This window comes from Vipera berus, assembly GCF_964194415.1.
Source record: "Vipera berus genome assembly, chromosome: 1".
NCBI classification, from domain to species: Eukaryota; Metazoa; Chordata; class Lepidosauria; order Squamata; family Viperidae; genus Vipera; species Vipera berus.
This window is the reverse complement of record NC_138202.1, coordinates 289,452,665-289,478,202: the sequence shown is the minus strand read 5'-3', so window position 1 is coordinate 289,478,202 and position 25,538 is coordinate 289,452,665. Positions and strand designations below refer to the sequence as shown.

Below are 25,538 nucleotides of genomic sequence, written 5' to 3'. Positions count from 1 at the left end.
TGGTACAATTATTGAAAAATCGTATGTCAAATATTACTCATATTTTACATGCATAATAGGAAGCACTAGCAAGTAGATAGTGTGCAAAGGCATAGTGGTTTATACAGTATAGAAGCACTGGGTTGAAAATGTTTAGGTGACACTTTCCTAGGACATAATTCATCTGACCCTGGATCCTTGAATTTATCCAAGTTAGCTATGTTCTTTCTTACCCTTTCTTTGTTCTTTTTAGCCTACAATTTCCCCCCTCTCCTAATGGCATAATGATGGCTTTCTCATTCCATAAATTAACTTGTCAAAAATAATTTCACAGCATATTTGGAGAACATTATGACAAAAAGTTCAGTTTGGTTTCTGACACTATTCTTTTTTTTTAAGTTACGGTGTTCATTATTTGATACATTATAACAGATCTAAATCATATATATCAATAAAATTCAAACTGCTAAGAAATAGACATATGTTCTCAATATATGTTCACACCTTTTTGCATTCTTCCACTAATGTTCTCCAACTTAGAGAAAATATATTCAGACAGTAATAATGGTATTATTCATTTTGGCATTTAATGCAATTAAACATAAGGAAACTTCACGGTTCAATGGACTTTTACATAAAACCATTGGAATATATATTTTAGGTAGTAGTTAAAGAATATTTACATTTTCATCAAAATATTTTCCAAGAAAAGTATCACGTTAAAACTACATTTTGCCCCAAACAAGTTTTGACTCTGAATAGATGTGACCACCTACAATCATACACACACAATTGAGGGTTATTCTTCACACCTATCTCAATGTCAGCTCCATTCTTAGAGCACATCCCAGTATTACCTGAGACAGATTTTGCTCTAACTGTTCTAAAGAGATTTTTCATTTGATAGAATTTTTCAGATATATTTTTTTTTCCCATCTGAAGTAAGATCTGTTTTCTTTAGAAGGAAATGATGGATAAAAACAGGATGGATTTTGTATCACACCAAATTACTGATTTTACATCAATGTATTCCAGGTTTTGTTGATCTAAAATCAACTTTCTCTATGCTTCCATTTGTTCATTGGTTATCTAGTGGTGTATGCTTATTTTTACACATTCATCAGTTTATGGCATTCATTGAGGAATCTCAGCCAAGAGAAAACAAACATAGAGACTGTATTATACAGTACACAGATTTTTGATTCTGGTAGAAGAGCATTATGACTGCTCCTTTTATGAAACAAATGCCTAAAATGGTTGCTGTTCTTTGATGCTTGAAATTATTTTTGAAGATCAAGTTCTAAAAGTGTTGCATTGTTTAACATATTGGTCTATATATGCTTCCTCCCTCCCTCCCTCTCTCCCCAGTGATAAATAGCAGTCCTGGGTTTCTAATGCTTTTAGTGTGGAGAATGTCTAATTAAGATCCAGTTACCGTACATTCTTATATTGCTAATAATCTTAAAGAACCAGTTCTCTTCCCTTTTCCAACAACAGAATTTTCAAGTAGAGGAGCAGAGGCGTTTCCTTTCTAGAAACCCTCAAACATTGAAGACTTTTTTATTAGATAGTAAGCCCCACCCACTGAACATACCAGTTCTTAATTTGTAAGCATTTATACAATTGTAACTAAAGCATACTGCAGTGCACAGAGTATTATTATTTCACATGTTCATTAGGCTTATTCTTAACAGTTCAAATTGTATTTTGAATCAGTTCATAACAATTTCACAGTAAGCAAACAGAGCAGACCCTTCAGCAGTGCGTAATTTTGTCTCTGTGTTATGAAATCAGACTGCTGTGGAACAAGGGGGTTAAAATAAGTCAATTTTCAACTATGAAATGTTGGAATATATGGTTTTTGTGATTATTCAATCAATTTATATTCTGCCTTTCTCCCCCCCCCAAAAGCGTTCAGACTGGTTAGTAATCCAGATAAATGCATTGTCTCGGTATCTGAATCCTGGTTCAGCAGTATATCTGAATCCTGGCTATAGCAACTGGGTAGCAATATATTTGGTAATAACTTGTATTATGGGTTTTGCTCAAAAGGAAGAGGAATCTGAGTTTAAGCAAATTTTTGAAACCCTTTCTAGGAAGAATCAAAACATTGATTCAGAAAAAAAAAGAACTTGGACGGGACAGTCCTTTTTAGGCTAGCAATATCAAATCCCACTGTCTGGAAAAAGAGGTACCCAGTTTACAAAATGATTTCATCTGACTATAACACCGTTTCTCACATATATGGACAAACACAAGTGGATCCCTCCTTCTAACAGAAAGAGCAAAAGAGGCGGGGGAGGGGGAATAAAGTTGAGGTTAAAAAGATGGATATTCATACCAGGAAAAGACTAAAACGAAAGGGAGAAACTGGATGGAAGTGATGCAAGGGAAAGAGAGAAGAAAAGAAGAGTGACAGGTGCCCTTTTGAAAAGGCAACACTTCCTTCGATTTAAGCCAAATTTCTGGTGACCACAGAATCATATATATGTCATTTTCTTCAAGAGTGGAGCAGTGGATTACTGTCTTCAAAAAAAAAATTGTTGTTCACTTCCCATATCAAACTTAAAGTACTATGATTTCCTGGTGGTCTCATACCTAAAATAAAAGTTGTTGTTGCCATTAGCTGTATAAAAGTAGTGAAATCCATCGGGATTTTTCTCAGCACCTGCCAATAAGAGTAATTTAATCTACTCTTCATAGTTACCCATAGTCTGCAATAAGGTTGCCCTCTTGCTCGTTCCTTACTTTAAACAGTATTTTCTATTCCAACCAGCAAACACAAGCTAATTGCAGCTAATTATGTGTCACTCTTCCCAAGTAGAACAGACAGGAAGCAGACCAGAGGAGTTAATTTTATTTCATTGTAAGGCTACATGAACAGAATCTTCCATGTCTGAAAAGTACAAAATGCTTCTTACAGGCTGATAATTTTGAGGGGGGGGGAGAGAGATCCATTCTAAGTTTCTTTTTCTGCCTGTTATGCTGCTGCAGGGTCCCCCTCTCCTTTTTTCTGATTGTTCTCTAGGCAGCATCTCTGCCCTGTCTCTCAAGGCAATTTTTATATTACATTACACTATAGGAGGAAAAACCCTTGCAGGTGAACCAGTTATATGCTTTAAAATATATCATTCATAATCACAAAAATAAAACAGCACCTATTGAATAGGATTATAGGTTGCTTCCCTTCTATCTTGAATAGTTTAAACACAAGCCTATGGGTACTATAGAATCCAACTTCCAAAATATTACAAGAATTCTAATTCTAATTACATTCCACTTTTTTAAAATCTGCAGTAGCCAACAATGCATTTCCACAGTTAATGCTAGTGCCAACTGTGTCCATTTCTGAAGATGTCAAATAACATTGGATTAAATTTAAAGCAACAGTCATTTCTGGATGAATGAAAGCTGCCAACAATTTTGTTTAAATATATTTGCTTTTTGAACATTTAGTAAAATGACATCTCTATATATTTTAAAACCATTTTAGAAAAAAATGTATGGAATTTGCAACGATATCTTCTCCCTATTAAATTAATAAGACCTCCACTTTCAAAGACATAGGTGAAAAAGCATTGTGCAAGTAAAATCTTTAAAATTTAGGATTAAACTATTATTAGGAACTTGAAAGTCAAGGACCAGGCACACAGGACCTTGAAAATGAAATTTATAAAATCCCTGGCTCTTAAGTCTTTCAACACTGGATGACATACCCATCACTTACTTTTAAATCTCAGTGCTTAAGTCTAGAATTAAATAAATGGAGCAGATTCAGCCGAGCCCTCAGACAGTGTACAGGTGACATGAAAGGGAAGGAAGACTAAAATTAGGCATTTGTCTTTAGTACAAGAACAAGCTTATGGCACGTTTGTCTCTATTTTCAGTTGTGAAATATGTTTAAAGATGACATAATTTACTATCGGTAATGACAATCATCAAAATTTCATGAAGAGGAAAGCTCGGTCATAATTGTCATTTTCCATAGAATTATGTATTGGAATGACACTAACTTTATCCCTGTGTGCCAGTCTAATCTACCTGATGAATATTTTCTTGTTTGCAGAATAGAATAGAATAGAATAGAATAGAATAGAATAGAATAGAATAGAATAGAATAGAATAGAATAGAATAGAATAGAATAGAATAGAATAGAATAGAATAGAAGTAGAGTAGAGTAGAGTAGAGTAGAGTAGAGTAGAGTAGAGTAGAGTAGAATGCCAAGTGTGATTGGACATACAAGGAATTTGTCTCCAGTGCGTAAATTCTCAGTGTACATACAAACAACAAAGTAATATAATTATAAACTACCAATAGGAGAAGGTAGTAAAAAAGATGAGAAGGATAATAGTAATACAGTTGTAGATATTTTCTCAGGTCTCTTTCTGGCTCATGCAGTACCATATACAGATCCTCAAAGGAAGGCAGGATGGTTGCAACTGTTTTTTTTTCCTCTTTCTTTTTTTCTGCAGGCCTAACTATCCACTGAGGTCTGTACCTGTCCTGTTTGGTTGCTGTACCAAACCAGGCAGCTATAGACAAATGACAGACTCAATAATTCCTCTGTAGAACTGTATCAACAGGTCCTGGGGCAGTCTGAACTTTCTGAGTTGACACAGGAAGAACATTCTTTGTTGTGCTTTTTTAATGATGGTTCTAATATTAGGTGTTCATTTCAAATCTGGGACATTATAAATACAGATTAAATATTCATATAATTTTCTCAAAAATAGTATATATTTATATAATACATTAATAAGGTCTATGAGAAAATTTGGATATAAAAATGTACTGTGGCTCAAGAAGTAAAAACACTGCCTAATGTGCAAGCAGCCCAGGTTCGAATCTCAGAAGGGTATGACTGACTGATGAAGACTAATGAGTCAGAAATGCATATCAGCCTCCCTAAATTCTTTGTTAGTAATTTACACAAATATATGAACTGTCCGGTGTGACTACAGCCTGTTCGATGGCCTTTGAGATAAGGCTGAAAACAGGAAATAAAGATTTGCCCCATGTTTGGGGCCTAGCAAGGTAATCTAAGAGTTAACATATGACATATATATATATATATATATATATATATATATATATATATATATATATATATATATATATATATATATCCTACCAATATAGTTTTGTCTCTACTCTTAGCTACTCACCCCAAAGAGCTAAAGCAAATAACTAATAACTAAAGCAAAATTGATAACTTGTACCTTTTTAGAGATTTAGTCAAATTACAGAATAAAGAAACAAACAATGTGTCCAGGAACAAACACAACTGGTGCACAACACAATGCTGTGCAAAGGCCCTCCTAGTCATGACTGCCACCTGTTCTTTGAACAGGAGTGTGAATCTAGGAGAACCTCTCAATCACACAAAGTAGGGACCAAGGGTAGGATCTCTCCTCCTGAATCCTCATCAACTGGGACTGATCCCAGAAAAAGGAGGACTAGTAATAAAATACTGTGCCATCCACTGCCAATACATGGAGCTGGCCCGAAAGATTACAATGGCCAATGGTACTGAAAGGCTTCTTCCATCACCAAACTCCATCCTGGAGAGAAGATTATCTAAGTGTGAGCAATGCTGTTTCTGTCCTATTCCTGGGCCTAACTGAAGGGGTTCTGGATAATCCACTTCATCAATGTAATCCAAAAAAAAGGGATGAAGCAGAGGAATAACCCCTCACTCAAGGAATAGTTCACCAAGGCTAAATCCTACCCTCATAACAATGTCTGGACAGTTTTAATTAACCAGAAGGGGCAGGATTTCAAAGAGCAGTTAGCTAAGCTCACAATACTAAGGACCCTATCCATTTCTTTAGGCACAATAGGTCCAAAACGATGGCAATTCAGACAACCACTCAGCAGTCAAAGAAAAACTTAGGAAGGACCTGCCCTAATTGATCAGGCAGTTAAAAGTGACTGCAGGAAATTCATACATTCAGACTTGCAAGATTCTGTTCATGTAGCCTTGCAATAAAGTTGAATTAGTTCATCTAGTTGTGTTTCCTGTCTGGTTTCCCTGGGAGGGCTGGCACACAGAAATTTGGCTTTATAAAATATTTGCAGTACAAAATCAGGTGAGATTGCTCACTGGGAGAAATTAAAACAATGCCGACATTATTCAAGAGAGCCAGTGTTTGATGTGAACAAGGCAAAAGGATCAAACAGGGTTTAAGCAAGGAGGGTGCTTTCATAGGGTATAAAGAAATTTAATGGAGGGGAAAAATACATATTAGTTCTTACCTGCACTCCTCAGTTTACCTATCACCAGAAAGTCAAGTAACTGTTTCTGGAGGAGCGAAACAAGTGGTATTGCCCTCTATTAATCCCTTACCATCAAAACAACTTCAAAAGTTATTTTTCTGCTCTACTTCCAAAGTACATTTTTCCAGTATTCCTGTTCCTTTCAGATAGCATGCTCCAGTTTATAGCAGTGAACTCAGAAGCTCACTGGCAAATTTGCAGAGAAAGGAACTACCCCTTCAAATGAACCTATGCTTACCATATTCTCTAGACATTTTAAAGCAGCCTTTTATAATTAACAAAATGTTTATAATATTTGCTTTGTGTACGTAAGGTTGCCGCGGGAGGCCACCATTGTCCAGATGGCCGGGAGTGAATCCCTCCTCTTGAGATGTGGTCCTCGGGCTCAATTGGGCTTGTTGCTCACATACCTGGCGCCCAGCTGTGTGGCAACAGCCCTGCCCGAGCTGCTCGACACTCTCTCAGGGCTGGCGGTGGAGTTCCCCAGGCTTATAGTCCTGGGTGACTTCAACCTGCCATCACTGGGAGGGTCGTCTGAGTTAGCTCGGGAGTTCATGGCCTCCATGACGGCCATGGGCCTGACCCAGGTTATTGAGGGCCCGACTCATGTGGGGGATCATACTCTTGACCTGGTGTTCCTATCTGGACAATGGTTGGATGATCTGGGAGGGGGTTCACCAACCATCACCCCCCTGTCATAGTCAGATCATTACCTCCTGCGGCTGGTTTTCCGTTATGCCACCCCCCGCCGCTGGGCTGCGGAACCGACCAGGTGGTTCTGCCCCAGGCGCCTAATGGACCCGGAACGGTTCCAGAGGGCGCTTGGGCCTATACCCATCACCCTTACCCACAGCCCAGTCAATGCTCTGGTGGATGCCTGAGAAACGGCGGCCGCCGGGGCACTTGACTGCGTTGTACCCTTGCGACCTCTGACCCGGCGCAGATCCCGTTGGGCCCCATGGTTCTCTGTGGAGCTCCGGGAGATGAAGCATCGGAGACGAGGTCTAGAGAGCGGTTGGAGGTCCAGCCGATCCGAATCTGACCGATTGCAGTTAAGAACCTTTATAAGGTCTTATCTTGCGGCGATAAGGACGGCGAAGTCTAACTACTTTGCTGCCCTTATCGCGTCCGCAGATAATCGCCCGGCCGCCCTGTTTAGGGTAACTCGCTCCCTCCTTAACCAGGAGGTGAGGGAGGATCCCTTGCGGGGACGAGCCGAGGAGTTTAGTCATCATCTGGTGGACAAAATCGCTCAGATCCGGACCGGTCTGGACTCTGACTGGGCAGAGTCTGATGTGGAGGAATCGGACGGTCTTGAGCATGTTATCTGGACTGAGTTCGACCCTGTTTCCCCTGATGATGTGGACAGGATCATGGGGAGACTGAGCACCACCACCTGTTTGTTGGATCCGTGCCCCTCCTGGCTAGCTTATGCGGCCCGGGAGGGGACACGAGGCTGGTTCCATGCAGTAATAACTGCTTCTTTGAAGGAGGGTGTCTTCCCTGCCGCCTTGAAGGAGGCGGTGGTAAGACCCCTCCTCAAGAAGCCTGCTTTGGACCCGGCTGTTTTAAATAACTATCGTCCAGTCTCCAACCTTCGCTTTTTGGCAAAGGTTGTTGAGAGTGTGGTGGCGCATCAGCTTCCTCTGTTCCTGGAGGAAACTGATTATCTGGACCCGTACCAATCGGGTTTCAGACCCGGATACAGCACGGAGACGGCATTGGTCGCGCTGGTGAATGATCTCTGGAGGGCTAGGGACAGGGGTTTCTCCTCTGTCCTGGTCCTATTAGATCTCTCAGCGGCTTTCGATACCATCGACCATGGTATCCTGCTACGGCGTCTCAGGGGGTTGGGAGTGGGAGGCACCGTTTTACGGTGGTTCTCCTCCTATCTCCTGGACCACTCGCAGTCGGTGTTGACGGGAGGGCAGAGATCCGCCCCGAGGCCTCTCATTTGTGGAGTCCCTCAGGGGTCGGTTCTCTCGCCCCTCCTGTTCGACATCTATATGAAGCCGCTGGGCGAGATCATTCGTGGTTTCGGGGTGGGGTATCATCAGTACGCTGATGATACCCAACTTTTTCTTTCCACCCCGAACCAACCCAGTGATGCCCTCGCCGTGATGTCCCGGTGCCTGGAGGCGGTCCAGGTCTGGATGGGGAGAAACAGGCTTCGTCTCAATCCCGCCAAGACTGAGTGGCTGTGCATATCGGCATCTCGGGTCAACCAGACTATTCCATCTCTAACGATGGGGGGTGAGGTGTTACCCCCCGTTGATAGGGCTCGCAACTTGGGCGTCCTCCTGGATTCACGACTCAATTTTGAAGACCACATAGGAGCCGTGACCAGGGAGGCTTTTGCCCAGGTTCGCCTGGTGTGCCAGTTGCATCCCTATCTGGACCGAGATGCCCTACGCACAGTTACTCATGTGCTCGTGACCTCCCGTTTGGACTACTGCAACGCTCTCTACATGGGGCTGCCCTTGAGGACCACTCGGAGGCTTCAACTGGTGCAGAATGCGGCCGCGCAAGTTGTAATGGGGGTCTCCCAATACTCCCATGTAACACCTCTACTCCGCGAGCTGCATTGGCTTCCGGTTGCCCTCCGGGTGAAATCCAAGGTGCTGGTCATTACCTATAAAGCCCTACATGGCTTGGGTCCGGGGTATTTGAGGGAACACCTGCTGCCAGCATCAAGTTCCCTTCGTCCAGTGCGCTCCCACAGGGAGGGTCTTCTCAGGGTCCCACCGGTAAGAGATTGCCGGCGGGTAACACCCAGGGATAGGGCCTTCTCAGTGGGGGCGCCTGCCCTCTGGAACCAGCTGCCAGTGGAGCTGAGGACTGCCCCCGACCTCCGTTCATTCCGCCGGGGCCTGAAGACCTGGCTCTTCGAGCTCTCTGGCCCAGGCTGAGGATTAATTTATTTTATTTATTTATTTATTTATTTATTTATTTATTTATTTATTTATTTATTTATTTATTTATTTTATTACATTTATATACCGCCCTTTCCCTGAGGACTCAGGGCGGTTTACAGGGAGTTAAAAAACCAGCAATACAAAAGTTAAAACCAATTTAAAAAAGATTAAACTAACCCTGTACAATTAAAACCCTGATTAAAATAAATTACTCCTCAGCCTGGGCCCGAGAGCTCGAAGAGCCAAGTCTTCAGGCCCCGGCGGAATGACCGGAGGTCGGGGGCAGTCCTCAGCTCCACTGGCAGCTGGTTCCAGAGGGCAGGCGCCCCCACTGAGAAGGCCCTATCCCTGGGTGTCACCCGCCGGCAATCTCTTACCGGTGGGACTCTGAGCAGACCCTCCCTGTGGGAGCGCACTGGGCGAAGGGCATTTGATGCCGGCATTGGGGTTTTAATTGGGGTTTTATTTGTACAGGGATAAATTTAATTTTTTTAAACTGGTTTTAACTTTTGTATTTTTTGTTTTTTAATTCCCTGTAAACCGCCCTGAGTCCTCCGGGAAAGGGCGGTATATAAATATAATAAAATAAAATAAATAAAAATAAATAAATAAAAATATTTCAAATCTGGAGGTAAACTTTTAAAAAAATGCTATTTTTTTCTGTGAGCTTCCTGCTTGCACATCTTTTTTTTAAAAAAAAAAGGAAGAAAAAGAAAACAAACACTCCAAAATATTGTACGGAGTTTTAAGGAAGCAGTGTACTGCTTGCAAAGTAAGAGTTTTATTTATTGCACAGTTATAGCATCCACAACAATGGCTGCTCTAAAGGACATCAGAAAGAAACGAGATAGTAAAAAAATACACTTCTTTAAAGAACTGCTTGTCCTGCCTTTTGATAACTGAAATTTGTACATATAAATTCAATTTAACTTTATGTGTGCGTACTTGTATGCATGTCTCTGTCTCTTTTATCTTCCTTACATTGTAGTGTACAGAATGGATATCTTTCTTCTCTCTTTCCTTCCTGAAGTAGGTGTACTGTAAATATACATCAAGGTCATGAGCTACACCTATTTTCTTTTGTTCTATAGTTTATATGATGATGTTATTTTTAAGTTTTCCTGACCCAATGTCCAAATGTGTTCTAGAGTCATTTAGATTTACATACATGCTGATAGCAAATTGACCTTTTGTGACTTTTCCTGCATGTTTACTTTAAATCATCATTCTAGTAGAACCAGTGAGTGCACCTACACACAAGATATTACATTATTCTGATCTAGTACACTGTATCTCTCCCCATCCCACCCCCCAGCCTTGTTTTGTTCTCATTCAAATTCAGATAAAGACAAAAGCATTACTACTGCTTAGGAAATAATAATAGTTTGTACTACTGTTTTTGTCCAGATTAAATTTAATTACCTAGATTTTTATTTTTGCAATTTTCAATATTGTTTTCTTTAAAAGAGATATCCATTCCTTCAAAGTCACTGTTTCCAGATGTGTCTCCACTTAACTAACATTATTTTGAGCTCAGAAGCTAAGCAGAATTGGGTATATTCAGGAAGGGTAGGCAGTATTTCAGAGGTTTCATTCTACCTGACTGACCTCAATCAACTCCATTCCTTAATTAGAGCAAACAGAATAAAAGGGTACTGGAAAGAAGTTAATATGATCTATTCATCAGGATTCAGCTGTAATATGAAATTCTGATTTTTATTTATTTATTTAATAGATTTATATGGCTGCCCAACTCACACTCAGTGACTCCGGGCAATGTACAGCGTTAAAATCCAACAATATAAAAATCTCAGAAATCCCCTGCCCACAATAATGATAGCAACAAATACAATCATACAAACCACTTGATTGACTTCAAATCAATCTGGGTCTCCAGGCCCACTGACCCATATCTTCAAGGCCTTCCAGAAAAGTAGCAAGAAGGGGGCAACTCTCTTTCCAAAGGGAAAGAGCCATTACAGAGAAGGCTCTTCTTCTAGGTCACCTCAGGTGTACTTCCTTAAAAGATGGGACCCACAATATACACTACCTTCCCACTCTGGTGGTAATGGGGGGAATCCCTGCAGGTTTTACTCATTGCCAACTATTGAGCTAGTGCTGTCGGAAGATGTTTCGGTGGTCATCTGGCCAGCATGATGTCACAGGGTGCTGTTACTAGATAGATATAACCAGGGAGAAGTTATATACTCAAATAGTCTGGCTGCAAACCATATAGGGCTTTAAAGCTAATTAATAGCACCTTGAATTTCACCCAGAAGCAAATCAGAAACCAGTGTAGCACTCACAGAAGAGATGACACATGTGCAAATCTGGGTTTGTGCAGAACTATGCAGGTTGCTGCATTTTGGATCAGTTGAAGCTTCTGGATACTTTTCAAGGATGAATAGTGCAATACAATAGCCCAACTGGGAGATGACCCAGGTTTATGATAACCATGAGAAGGGCCCAACTGGCATACAACACATAGTTATGCAAAGACACTCCTGGGCAAGATTTCCAGGTGCAGCTCTAGCAGGAGTTACAAGTCTCAATACTGTTTCCCCAGGTGCAGTTTTAGACTGTTGCTCCCCATCCAGATCTCAACAGCCTCCAGATACCAGGAAAGGGCAGTTGCAGCATCACTTAACTTATTGTTAAGAAGTCAGAGTGGAATTTCAACTTTTATCTTAGGGTTCTCCGACCTTTGGGCCATGGCCTATTTGCAACTGGGCCGTTTGAGTGGTGGGTCAATGTGCACGCAACTCAACTTGCATGAGTTACAGGCCAGCGTGCATGCAGCTCAACCTGCACAAGTCGAGCTGTGTGTACATGCATAGGTGTGCTGGCCTGCCGCTTGCAGATGTTGAGTTGCGTGTGTGTGCTGGCCTGCAGCCCTGTTTCCCTCTCCCCACCAACTGGGCCACAAAGGCGTAAATGTTGGGTACCACTGTTCTATCTGCTTCCCCCACACACACAAACCATGCTCAGTGAAAATTTTTATAAATGCATTCTCATCCACAGCAGTCCCATGAGCAAAATGATACTAGATGTTATCATTTTATTAAATCAAACATAACAACAAATTGCATTTAGTACAAACCATAATTTGCAAACCAACTGCAACTAGGATTGGGAAGACACTGGTTCAACCATAGTAATGCATTGGAAGATTTTGGGCTGGTTACTCTATCTGTGCAAGATATTTCAAGAATTATTGTTAGGGAAATAAAATTAGAGGAATGGGTATTACTCATGCCACTGAGAACCTGGAGAAAGTGCTATAAATCTAAGCAATAATAACAATTTGGTTCTAACAGTAAACTATAATTGCTGCTTTGTGAATAACATGCTCTCTTTGTAGCAATTATGATGAAGAAGTTTCTATTTCATCTGATGAAAAATAGGAAGTAAGAATAGGAAACCACAGCTTCTATATCCCACATGGGCAAGAGGCAATCCTAACATAAAAATGGCCAGATCAGGTAAAAAGTATATTGTGTGAAGGGACTATTGCACCTGGCTTTCTTACTTCCTTGCTCTTGTGTTTGTTCTCTGTAACTAGAAATAAAAGGAGCGAGATGTGAGCAGATGTCTGTCCGTGTCTTTTTTCCCCCTTATAACATGCAGTTCATCTTTTCTGAAACAGCTGTTAAAGTAGAAAAGATTATTCCAAAAGAGTGATTTGGGTGAGTTATCTTTTAACATTACTAAATAGGAAAGTTAGTTCCTAGGAAATAGGAAATTTTGCATAATGGGAGTGGCTACCAAAAAGCAAATATTTTGAGAATGAAAGACTGTGTCTGCCATAGCAGCCATTGTTGGAAATCAGCCATACCAATAATTTTAATTCGAGATAGACCTACTCATCCAACAATATTGGTGATTACAGGGAGAACTATAATTTAAGGCTACATCCAGATCAGATTAAAAGAATAAAACTTGGTTTAATGATTAAAACATCAGATTTCCATTACTTCTGAATACAGTTATACGAGTAACTATAAAGCAAGTAAGTCAAAGTACACAGTATTTACTACAAGGAGTCTTGAAGCACCCTTATGACTACCCTGTTCATCACATCAGTTTATAAATCTTTATAGACTTCAAATATTTGTAAGTTAAATTCATTATTCTATGTCCTGTATTCTGGATTGATAATAAGCAGATATCAATATTCTACTTTGTGACATCCTTTCCAATACAGGAGAATATTGAAATGTTTCCCCCACCTCCTTGGTGTTCCCTGAGCTTGGTTGTTTTCTTGCAGATGTCTCATTACCCAAACTAGGTAACATCATCACTGTTGACACTATCTACTTTGGGTAATGAAATCTCTGCAAGAAAAAAACCAAGCTCTGAGAGCCCCAAGGTGCTATTCATTCATTTGGTATTGGTTTTTTCCAAAGTTAAATATTTCCACTTAGTTTTTAATCTCCTGCTCATCTTCATTACCATTCTCTGAATCTGTTCCAGGCTACTTGTCCCTGCAATGGATAAGAATGATCCTACTAGATATAATACTTGAGATGAGGATGCGACAATTTCAGAATAAGGTGGAATTGTTAATTCACAGAGTTCATTCTTATTTTAATTTGATATTTTCTAAAGCTAAAACAACACCAACTTCATTCAATTGCAACTCCTCTTCACTGTCTGTCACTTGTTTCTTTTGAACAATTTGAATCCTTCAGTCATTGTATTTCAATTATAGGAATCATCCAACCAGGTCTTCATTATTTTTCTATATCTTATTTGCTTTTGGTACTGTTCAATCTCAAGCTTTGTTTATTGGCAAAAGTATGGGCAATAAAGGCTATGAACTTTACAATTTTATAGACTTCCTGATTTTTTAGTCGATTGGTTTAATAGGCCTCATTTTAAAAAGCACTTCCAACTTTTGTAAACTATGCAAGCCTTTATCTAAAGTTCTTATTTCAGGGTGTAATATATTTAGGTTCCTAGCCAATTAATCTAATTACATACAACTGACTAACATGTAGTTATGGGTTGGGTTCCCTATTTCAATCAGACTTTCTATAAATATTTAAATTCTGGTCATATGATGTAGCTATGTACACTATCTTTTGGAGTTTCATGGCTCATTGCGTTTTAAGCACTTCATTATACAAACTAAAATTGTTTGTATTTCACTTAAGTCATAAGATTCAAAAAGGTCTTTGTAAAATTTGAAAGTACTGGAAAAAATCTATAGTAAATTTGGTGACACAACATATATAAATATATATGTTCTAACTGCCAGATTTATCGTGATTTTTTTCCAATACTTCAAAACTTACAAAGACCTTTTTGGATCTCATGGCTTAAGGAAATAATGTTAGAATAGAATAGAATAGAATAGAATAGAATAGAATAGAATAGAATAGAATAGAATAGAATAGAATAGAATAGAATAGAATAGAATAGAATAGAATAGAATAGAATAGAATAGAATAGAATATGCTGGAAGGTATCTTGGAGGTCTTCTAGTCCAACCCCCTGCTCAAGCAAGGGCACCTATACAATCTCAGACAAGTGACTGTCTAGCCTCTTTTTAAAAATCTCCAGTGATGGAGTGCCTACAATTTCTGGTGGCAAGCTATTCCACAGGTTAATTGTCCTCAATGTCAGCAAGTTTCTCCTTAATTCCAGGTTGCTTCTCTCTTTGATCAGTTTCCAGCCATTGTTTCTTGTCCTGCCCTCTGGTGCTTTGGAGAATAATTTGACCCCCTCTGCTTGTGGCTGCCCCTCAAGTACTGGAATTACTGCTATCATGTCTCCCCTATTTCATCTTTTCTTTAGACTAGCCAAACCCAAGTCCTGCAGCCGTTCTTCGAATGTTTTAGTCTCCAGGCCTTTGATCATCTTAGTTGCTTTTCTCTGAATTTTTTTTTCAAACTCTCAGCATCTTTTTTGTGATATGGTGAGTTTACATAATGAAGTGCTTAAATACAATGAGCCATGAAAGTCCAAAAGACAGTGTGCATAGCTACATGACCAAAATTTAAATATTTATAGAAAATCTGATTGAAAGAGTGAAAAAAGCTAAATCCATGGCATTCATTCACCGGCAGACTAGAAAGTGAGCTAAATCTGATTCTATTTTTCCCAACACTGAAGAATTCCTAACTTAAAAGTGGCATAAGGCAATGATGTATGTCATCATTCTAAAGAAACATTTGCAATCTATTCTACTTCAATCCTACAATTTGTTTAATTTTAACAAAAACATCTATGGTTAGTTTAAACTATAGCTTGTTCTAACAATCCAAAATAAAACTGACTCTAATCCAGGCTTATTTAGTTGAGCTAAAGCTAAAAATAGCCACAACTCTCAGTCCAAATGAAATAAAAATTTAGAATCCCAGCTCATTCACCAAAATCTTCAGTCTCAACTTGCATGATGCAGCAAACTCATTCAAGCAAACTTTTTGGTTGATTAAATCTGCCATACAAGCCCCCATCTCCAAAGCTTTTCCAAAACCAATAGCAGTTTTCCCCCAGTTTGTCCTGGCCATCATCAAACATTTTTGGAGAATATATATATTTTTTTCTTTTCCTTCCTTTGTCATATGCATCTTTTCTTTTTAAACATGTGCAATGGAGAAGTAAGAACAAAGCCAAATAATGCCACAAGGTGCAGATTCAGTTACCATATTCATTTAGGTATTTGTTTATATGGTCAAACTACTATAATCAATGGTAATGAATGATTTGTTTATGGTTTTCAGAAATGATGAAAACCTAATATATTTCCAGAAATCAGTGCTGATAGCAAAACTTGGTTTTACCTTTCTCCTCCAAACAGTGTTTCCTAAGTCCTTTTAGAACTATATTTTGCCTTGTACAACTAAAACAAGCAGGTCTGTGAAGCCTGCATAGTTTTTTTTAAGGAACTGATCAATTCTGGAGCTTGGTGTTTAGATAAGCTTTTATTTTAGAAAGTTTAAATTGGTTTGATTTGATAACCACAATGTGCTTTTTAAATAATGTTTTATCATGTCAAATTTTATACCCATACTTGGCTTAATTTGCAGGGTCACTAAGTCTATCTAACCCTATGCAAGATCCAAGCAAGGTCTTGTTAGTAACAGTTTTGATTTCCATTTGTAAGTTCACCAGATTCTGTGAGGTACAAGACAACCTTCTTTAGTAAATGAGCCAAAAATATTAATCCAAATATCAACCATTCTTCACAGCATTTTAAATAGTTAAAGGTATTTTTTCTACCATGAAGCTAACAGATATGGAATAAATAGGTATGAAGCAAAAGTATAGCACTGTAATAATAATAATAATAAGTTGGAAGGGACCTTGGAGGTCATGTAGTCCAACCCCCTGCTCAGGCAGGAAACCCTATACCATTTCAGGCAAATGGCTGTCCAGTCTCTTCTTAAAAACCTCCAGTGTTGGAGCATTCACCACCTCTGGAGGCAGGTTGTTCTACTCGTTAATTGTTCTAACTGTCAGGAAGTTTCTCCTTAGTTCTAGGTTGCTTCTCTCCTTGACTAGTTTCCATCCATTGCTTCTTGGTGAATGGTAGTAACACTCGGCTGATGTTGTTTGAGTTTGGAAGCTAAACAGGAGTCACAGTTCCTTAATACTTGATTGTATGTAAGGTACACACCATACACACCTCAGCTGCATTCACTACTAAACCTATAAGATGCCCCCCATATACACACAGAAATGGGACCTCCTTAAAGAACCCTTGTAAGACAAGTAAGTTCATCCTGAGCAGCAACAGGAAGAAGTGTCAGTGGGGAACTTGTGACACAGTAAACCAAATTGTTTCTAGTCATTAACCATATCTCAAAGATGATTGGGCTAGCATGCTGAGCTAGTAGAAAGGGATCAGTAATAATAAGGTCACACAGATGAGTTTATCTAAAACAGGGGTGTCAAACTGCTGGCCCACAGGCCAGATGCGTCATGGTGAAACCACGCCCACCCCATTGCCGGCAATGGGAAAACGTCACAATATGTCGCAACACATCCCGTGACATTTGACACCCCTGATCCAAAACAGCGTAATGTCATACTATTAATTTTCACTGTATCTGTCTTTTTCTTTGCTTTGCCTTTGCAATTCAGCAAGCCAAATGAATATAAGTTCTGGTTCCACTTTTGTTCATGGCAGCTCAGAAAAGCAACAAAGCCTTATTGGGTATCTAGTAAAGGTAAAGAAAGGTTCCAGTCATGTCCAATTCTAGCGGGTGGTGCTCAGCTCCATTTCTTAGCTGAGAGAACCAGCATTGTCCAAGGACACTATTTTGGTCACGTGGCCAGCATGACTATACGCCGAGGTGCACAGAACATTGTTACTTTCCCACCAAAATGGTACCTATTTATCTACTCGCATTTGCATGCTTTGAACTGTTAGGTTTAGAGGAGCTGAGACAAATAATGGGAGTTCACCCCGTCACAGGGAACTTGAGTCCCAAACCCAAACTGTCAGCTTTCCAGCTGACAAGCTCAGCATCTTTAACCACTGAGCCATCATGCCCCCTTTTGTTCAGGATCTAGTACATACTGGTTATTGCTTGTATTTATGCAAATAAATTTAAACTGTATCTTCACAGTGATTTGGTTGCTTTAGATCATGGTTGTCAAACTCACAATGTCATGCCGGCAATGGGGTAGGAGCAGTTTCACCATGATGCACCCGGCCTGTGGGCTGCCAGTTTGACACCCCTACTTTAGATGATACAGATTTTGGCCACAGCAGTAACTATCAGAGAATTCCAGGGATATAAACTGAACTAGGAAGTTGGGGGAAAAATCCTGAAAGTAAACAATAACAAAAAAATATCATATTGTTCTCATAAAAAATCTATAGACATGTCCATGTACTTATTAGGAGCTGCTGTTTTCTTTTAACATTGCAACATAATCCCATGTGTGTGTTCTCAAAATGAAGTTTCATTAACTTTAATGGTATTTATTCTCTATTAACTGTAACTATTCTTTAGTCTCTATTAGCTCAAACTATTGACCATAAATTCATTACACCAAGAAATTAATGCATTTTGAATTGCTGAGGATTACACTATTCTGGTTTTGTATTGCTTTAATATGCTAGGACCAGGGCTTTTTTTCTCATAGAACACTCAGAACGGAGTTCCGGCACCTTTTTTGGATGGAACCTTGTAGGATAGGCAAGGTGGGTTGTATGCCATGTGTGAGTTCCTTTTTCTTTTACAAAAAAAGCACTGGCTAGGACTATTTCTGAACTCTCAGACACTATTGATATTTTGTAGGATCCAGAGCTGCTGAAATGTTTAGAATTCAGAAACAGATTCTGCTGAAAGGTATTATTAAACATTGTTTATAAAAGAAGGGCTAAATATTAATCCCTGGGAACAAGTACTCAGCAGCAACCTCTGTGGTGAATTTCACACCACTCTGGTAGTTCTGCTACACTCATAATAACAACTATATTTTCTATGTGGCACTCCCCTTGCCTACCATAAAAAGCAAATAGGAAATATGAAAAGGAATACACTTATAGTAAATAAGAAGACTGAAAGGCTCCTGTGAGTGCAAGGTAACATATGTTGAGTATGAACTTAAACCGTGTTGCCTCACTGATTTTTCTCAGTGAGACTTTGAAAAACAACAAAATCAGTGTTGCAAATCAGTGCTTCTGTGTTATTTAAATGCATTTTTTTAAAAAAGGACATGATTATGATTTCATAATTTGTAAACCTATTATGAAATGGGTTGAACTAATTCATGAAGGAATAGATTAAAACTGATGGGACACAATTATTTTGGAAAAAATCTATAGTTAGTTGGTTCATACTCTGAACTGTATTTTAGTAAATGAAATGTCAGCTTTCTCAATTTCTGCATTAAATAAAACATCACAGGTGTATCATCTATTGTCCTACTTCAGCTTTAGTTTCTATGACCTGTGTAGCTAATACATTCATGACAAAGCTATGAAGAATGAAAAGCATTTGGAAAATTCACAATACAAAAGAGAATTTGAGGCTGAATAATATTAGAACTATCTTTATACTGTAGTATAGGCAGATTATAAGCATCTTCTCTGCCCTGAAAGCATAGAACATTTAAAAAATTGTCCTTCCTTTATCTCAAGATTCCCCAAATTGACACAGTCAGAAGGCAGTCCCATGTATGGTTAAATGACTTTCCAGTACTTTTTAAGGTTATAATTTCAGAATTTCACATTTCTAGATAAGCATGTAAGATTAAGATAAGATTAAAATTAAAATAACCTTTATTGTCATTTTTTACTATGAGCACGCTGGCCCTCATTAAAAATGAAATTCTGTTGCCAACTCTCAAAAGAAAATATATATCAACCCATACCCATACCTAACACACATATACACATGCACATACACACACACACACACACACACATATACAGTATATATATATGGATGGGCTGGTCTCAAAACATATATATATATACTGCTGTATCCTCATTCTGGGAGAGCCTAAAGTAACAATAGTCCCCTCATCATTCAAAATAGAAATATATTGCTTGAACCTTCCTAAAATCTTACTTTTTTAATTTCATTTTTTGAGCCATATCAGGAAAAAAAGTTTTATTTTTGAAGGAAAACTGTCGACGTATCAATTATCTTTCCTCTTGTAAGACCTGCCAGCATGACTGCAAGTAGAAAAATGAATTTCCACAAGCTCAATAAAGCATTTCAAGGAAATGACTAATTTGGGGAGGGGGATTCCAATACACTGCAGTTGTGCTAGAAATAAATTGTCTTGCTAGAAATAAGGGAGTCTAGTGCATGAGATGATTCTGGAGCTGTGAAAGACTCCATGTGAAAGTACCCTTGGATATTAATTTTACTTATTTTGATGTATATATTTTTAATTTTTACCTATATTTATTAAGTATGCTTTCTTGCTGATAAAGCATTCATGTTTATAATCTTAATATAATCCTAAATCTTACTTCATTTACTTCTAGATAAGTACGGTAACAAAAAAGTGGATAGCAGAAGAAATAAAGCTACACTTCATCAATTATTGTAGTTGTTTATCATTTAGCAGGGAATATGAAATACTGAATGTAATGGGATAAACTTTTAAAGCAGATATTTATAAGAATGCACCAAATTAAACGTGAACTGCATTTCTTCATTTAATTTATATACAGTCCCAGTTATATTTGGAAGGTATGGTTTGGAAAAGATGAAGGAAAATTTGAGTACATCAGAGTATTGGCCACATTGATAGGTGTCCAATAGAGCACCAGTAATATAAGCATGATTTTCCATGGGTCACTATTATATTTACATTATGATATCAGGATACACATAACTTCACTGATCCCTTCTTTAACCTTCCTGAAGATACTCACACCCACAGCATTCTATGAGGTTCATTAGTTGTGGCTTATTCTTCTTTTCCTTTTTAAATAACATATGAGTGCAATTGGGCAGATACTAATTTAATTAACTATATAAAGATGGAATCTACGTTTTCTACCAATGCTATTGCCTGAACATTTGATACGTATGTTTATGTTGTGTCTGGAGACTCTGCTCTGCATATAGCAGCTGGGGTGTTAATTCAAGTGAAAGAGATTGAATATGAATTTTGTCTGCAATCTAATCAAATATTGTGTTCATCTTCTACAGATGTTTTCTTTTATTTATTTAAAAGTTAACACTTAATTCTTTGTATACTAATTTGCTGAGAAAATACTTGTATCTCATCCTTTTATTGAAATATGAAAAACATAATAAGAAACAATGGTAACTTTCTAATAGCATCTTAAAAAATTATTTTTGTGGACAATACTTTAGTTTTTCAGATGCTTGAGATATTATGCTCTATCCCAAGATTTAATTTAATTTAATTTAATTTAATAATATTTATATACCGCCCTTCTCCCTAAGGACTCAGGGCGGTTCACAGGGCAGAATAAAATACCAAATACAAACATTAAAAAGAGATTAAATGATTGCCCAAGTTAAAACAATAGGAATACAATTCTAAAAACCCCAAGATAAAATTAAGACACCAAAAATAAAACAACCCCACCGGTCCCCATCAGGCTAGGCCGGCTTGTACAAACAAAAACATCTTGAGATCGTGACGAAAGGAGCGAAGATCGGGCGCCATCTGGAGCTCTACTGGTAGCTGATTCCACAGCTCCGGAGCGCCCACAGAGAAGGATCTCCCCCTGGGGGCCACCAATCGACATTCTCTGATCGGTGGCACCCTGAGGAGGCCCTCTCTGTGGGAACGCACAGGGCGCAGGGAGCTTGATGCCGGCAGCAGATGTTCCCTAAGGTACTCCGGCCCCATGCCATGGAGGGCTTTGAACACCGTTACCAGTACCTTGAATCTCACCCGGAAGACAACTGGCAACCAATGCAGCTCGTGGAGCAGAGGTGTAACGTGGGAGTATCGGGAGACTCCCAACACAACTCTCGCGGCTGCATTCTGTACCAGTTGGAGCTTCCGGGTGGTCCTCAAGGGCAGCCCCATGTAGAGAGCGTTGCAGTAGTCCAGACGAGAGGACACGAGCGCATGAGTGACCGTGCACAAATCATCCCGGCTAAGATAGGGCCGCAACTGGCGCACCAGGCGAACCTGGGCGAAGGCCACCCTAGTCACAGCTCCTATATGGTCTTCCAAGGTGAGCCGTGAATCTAGGAGGACTCCCAAGTTGCGAGCCCTATCTACGGGGGGTAAAAGTTCACCCCCCATAGCCAGAGGTGGAATGTCCGAATAAACCCGGGATGAAGGTATGCAAAGCCACTCAGTCTTGTCGGGGTTGAGTTGAAGTCTGTTCCTCAGATATACAGTTTGATATAGTGGTTAAAGATGATTAACTGGAAGTTGGGAGACCATAAATTCTATTCTTGCCTTAGGCAAAAAGCCAGTCACTGACCCAAAGATACAAAAAAAAAAATCATTGAATTCATCTGTTGGAGGACTTTTGATTATATCAAGCTGATAGAGGCGGAGCCAAGATGGTGGAGAGGCAGCAAAGGCTGTAAAGAGCTCCTCCAAAAGTAAAGGTTTTATTTATATCAAGCTGATAGATCTATAATTTCTCAGGTATTCTTTCTTCATCTTCTTGAAGATAGAGACAAGATTTACTCTTCTCCAGTCTCCTGGGACCTCCAAGTTGTCCCAGAGTTCACAAATACTCTTGAGCATGGTTCTGCAATCACTTCTCCACGATAGCATTTCTCAGTGAAAGACTTACGTACTTTTAGTACATCACAATAAGTTAACCATTTATGTTTACTTATCATTGCTCATCATTTCTTGTGCTAAAAGCCCCAAAGTATTTTCAGGCAGAACTTAGATTTATTCCACACTCTAAGGATGGCCTGACATAATTAATGTTAGCTTTGCCATACCACAGACAGCCTAATCACTCTAATCTCAGCTCATGTCCTTCTAACCCCAATAAATCTCTATTTTTTAACAATACCCACATTTTTATGCAAGCAAAACAGCAATTAGAAAAATATTATTTCAAATTTGATAGGTCCAATCCTCCTCTTTCTTTTGTATCTTGTAATACCTTATATTTAACAAGGATTTTTTTTCTCTTGCCATACAAATTTAGATACATCCTTCTACCATTGTTTAAATGATGCATCAATTGTCAAAACAGGTAATGTATAAAACAAAACTAAAACATTCATCTTAATCACAGATTAATTCTTCCCAGCAGGGACAACTGTACTTTGTCCCATCTTGACATATTTTTTTAACTTCATTCCAAGTCTAACATATTTTGAAATAACATACAATCAATATTTGTCATAGTATTGCCCACATATTTACTTTTCTTTTCAATCTTAAAATCCATTCTATTCATCGAATTTGATTTTGTGTCCATATTTCTGTTAACATCTTTATCTCCTGTTTATTAATTTTTGAAACATGTTAATGCCCCAAATTCTTTTAATTTTACTAATGAAAAATTCAATTTACTCTAAAGGGTCTTCCAGAACCAGAACAAGGTCATTCAAAAAAGCTCTTAATTTGTATGACTTTTTTAAATTTATATACCCACAGTCCTCTCATCTTGTCCTATGTCCCTATTCAATATTTCACAGGAGAGGGAATAGTGGAGAATTTTGTCTTGCTCCTTTTAGTATCTCATGTGGTTTTCTGAAAATTTTATTCACAATTATTTTTGCCTTTTATGGAGTATAAATGTATTTCACTCATTTTATAAAATTTCTTCCAAAATTCATATCTTCCAGAACCTTAAATAAGAAAATGTAGTTCAAATTGCCAAAAGTCTTCTCTGCATCTATAACACATCTTGTTGTTCATTAAGTTGTTCCAAATATTCCAGAATATCCAACAGTTATAATATTGACAAATTAAACTGTAGGTAAAAACTACATTGATCATCATAAATAAATTCTTGCAAAAATATTTCATATTTTCAGCTAAAATAATAATATTGTCCTGTAGTTTTTTTTGCTAAAGTCAAATCTTGTCACTTTCTAGGTATTAATATTATATTAACATCTTTCCAAGTCTCTGGCATCTTTCCTCTTTGTAAAACAGAGCTCATCATACTTTGAAGAGATTGTAAGTGTTCATTGTCAAAATATTTATAATATAGACTCGATCTGGTCTAACTTCTTTATCCACACTGAGCAACTTTGCATACTTTGATCAATGTTAGAGTCAGCATCAATATTTTTTTGCTTCTTTTTTCATTTTTTAACCAAGAAGGCATATTCTTTCTCTTGCAGAAATTCTAATAGGAATCTTCTTCAGAACAATTATACCTGTATTATCCAATTGGAATTTTGTATTAAAATGCAGCTGCAGGACTTGATTTCTTGTCTTATTTCTAACAAAATGGATCAAAACATTCTTAGGAACATTCCTTTTTCTGGCAAATCTGGACTTTATTCTACACCAAATTATTCTATACCAATATCAAGTTGTGTGCCCATCCCTTCCTCCTCCAAGTCTAAAAAATTGACAGAATATTAATAATCTGTTCTTTAATATTGTCATTTGAAACCTCTACAAGAGGTCTAAATCTCAAATAGAATTCTTTCTCAGTTCCAGTAAAGCCAGATTATCCACTTCCCTTTCCAACTCTCTGCCTGGAACATCTGTCTTACTCTATAAAATTTCTACTTTATCATTTATTTGTTTTACCTCCAAAAATTTGCTTTATGGAACTTGCCATCTTTTTTACACCTTCTCTCATTTTTTCTCTAAACTTTACAAATCTTTCATCTGTTCTCTTTTTTTAAAGCATCCATTTTATTTTCTATCTCTTCAAATTATTTCTGAAGTATATCTTATGTAACTATGTTTTTGCAGATTGCTGTACCAAGCTCATCTTGACCTCTCTTGTCATTTTTAGTAGCCATTTTCGTAGTAAGCCAAAGGTGAAGTTGTCTCAAACAGGCAAAATAAGAAAACAAGCCTCTCCTTTATTTGTTTATTGTCTTTTTGAGGTTTTGTTTTGTTTTAGTAGCTTTTGACATTCTCAAGTAATCAAGATCTTAGCAACAGCTATCCTGTTTAATGTTAAGAGAAAAGGAAATAAAATTGAATTATGTGACACAAAAAATTGCAAATAAATCAGTGAAATGACTGGTTTATAAATTATGAAGAGAAAGATAAAAGAAAAAGAAATTAAAATTACAAGAGAGAGTATTAACATGGTATTCAGATAAAATACAGAAGGTATTTTATCAGTATTCTAATTGTATATAGGACAATATTATACTGCAAAGGTTTAATATTTTGGGATGATCATGGATTGTACAATAATGTGCTTACATTATATTACTCATTGAATACAGTAATATTACTTGGATTAAGTACACTGAAATAATCTATTTTTATAAGTCTGTTATTAACCTATTTTGTGACATCATCATATAGTGTAATAGTACAGTAGGCTTTCTTGAGATCCTCGAAGCTGGGTAAGATATTTTTTTAAAAAAACAAACCAGGCCACATATGTTATTGAATGTAGTAAGAGAGATATAAAATATGCTTTTAAAAAGATATGTGCATATTTAAAATGCCTTGACTATGTCTTGGAACAGTTAATTGTGTAATTTATTGAATGAAAGCAATATTGGATTTCACTGTTTTTATAACAAAGACGCTTATCTGAAGATCTGGATCTGAGGAAAGCACTTTGGTAATTCTCAACTATCCATGGAATCTTACTGTTGTAGAAGCCAAGTTCTGCTAAGGCAGATGAGAATTTTGATACAATTAGAAGGAGTTTTATCTTGACCAGTTACAACCTGGAGTAAATGCTGATCAGCAATAAGAATTATCTGATCTATTATATAACATAGTGATTGGATTACAGGAAATGATAGAAAAAATATTGGGGCAAGTTACAT

General features: G+C 38.0%; 1 protein-coding gene across 2 annotated transcripts in view; it reads right to left on the bottom strand.

Annotated features, from left to right (window-relative positions):
* Positions 1-25,538, bottom strand: part of CHRM3 (cholinergic receptor muscarinic 3) — a 236,552-nt gene that overhangs the window by 186,499 nt on the left and 24,515 nt on the right. The window contains exon 1 of one of the 2 annotated variants that reach the window (XM_081312739.1): positions 12,688-12,817. The exons of the other annotated variant lie outside the window; for it this stretch is intronic. The gene's annotated coding sequence lies outside the window, so the exon portion shown is untranslated. Of the gene's footprint in view, positions 1-12,687; positions 12,818-25,538 lie in introns of those variants that run through there. 2 annotated transcript variants of the gene reach the window in all.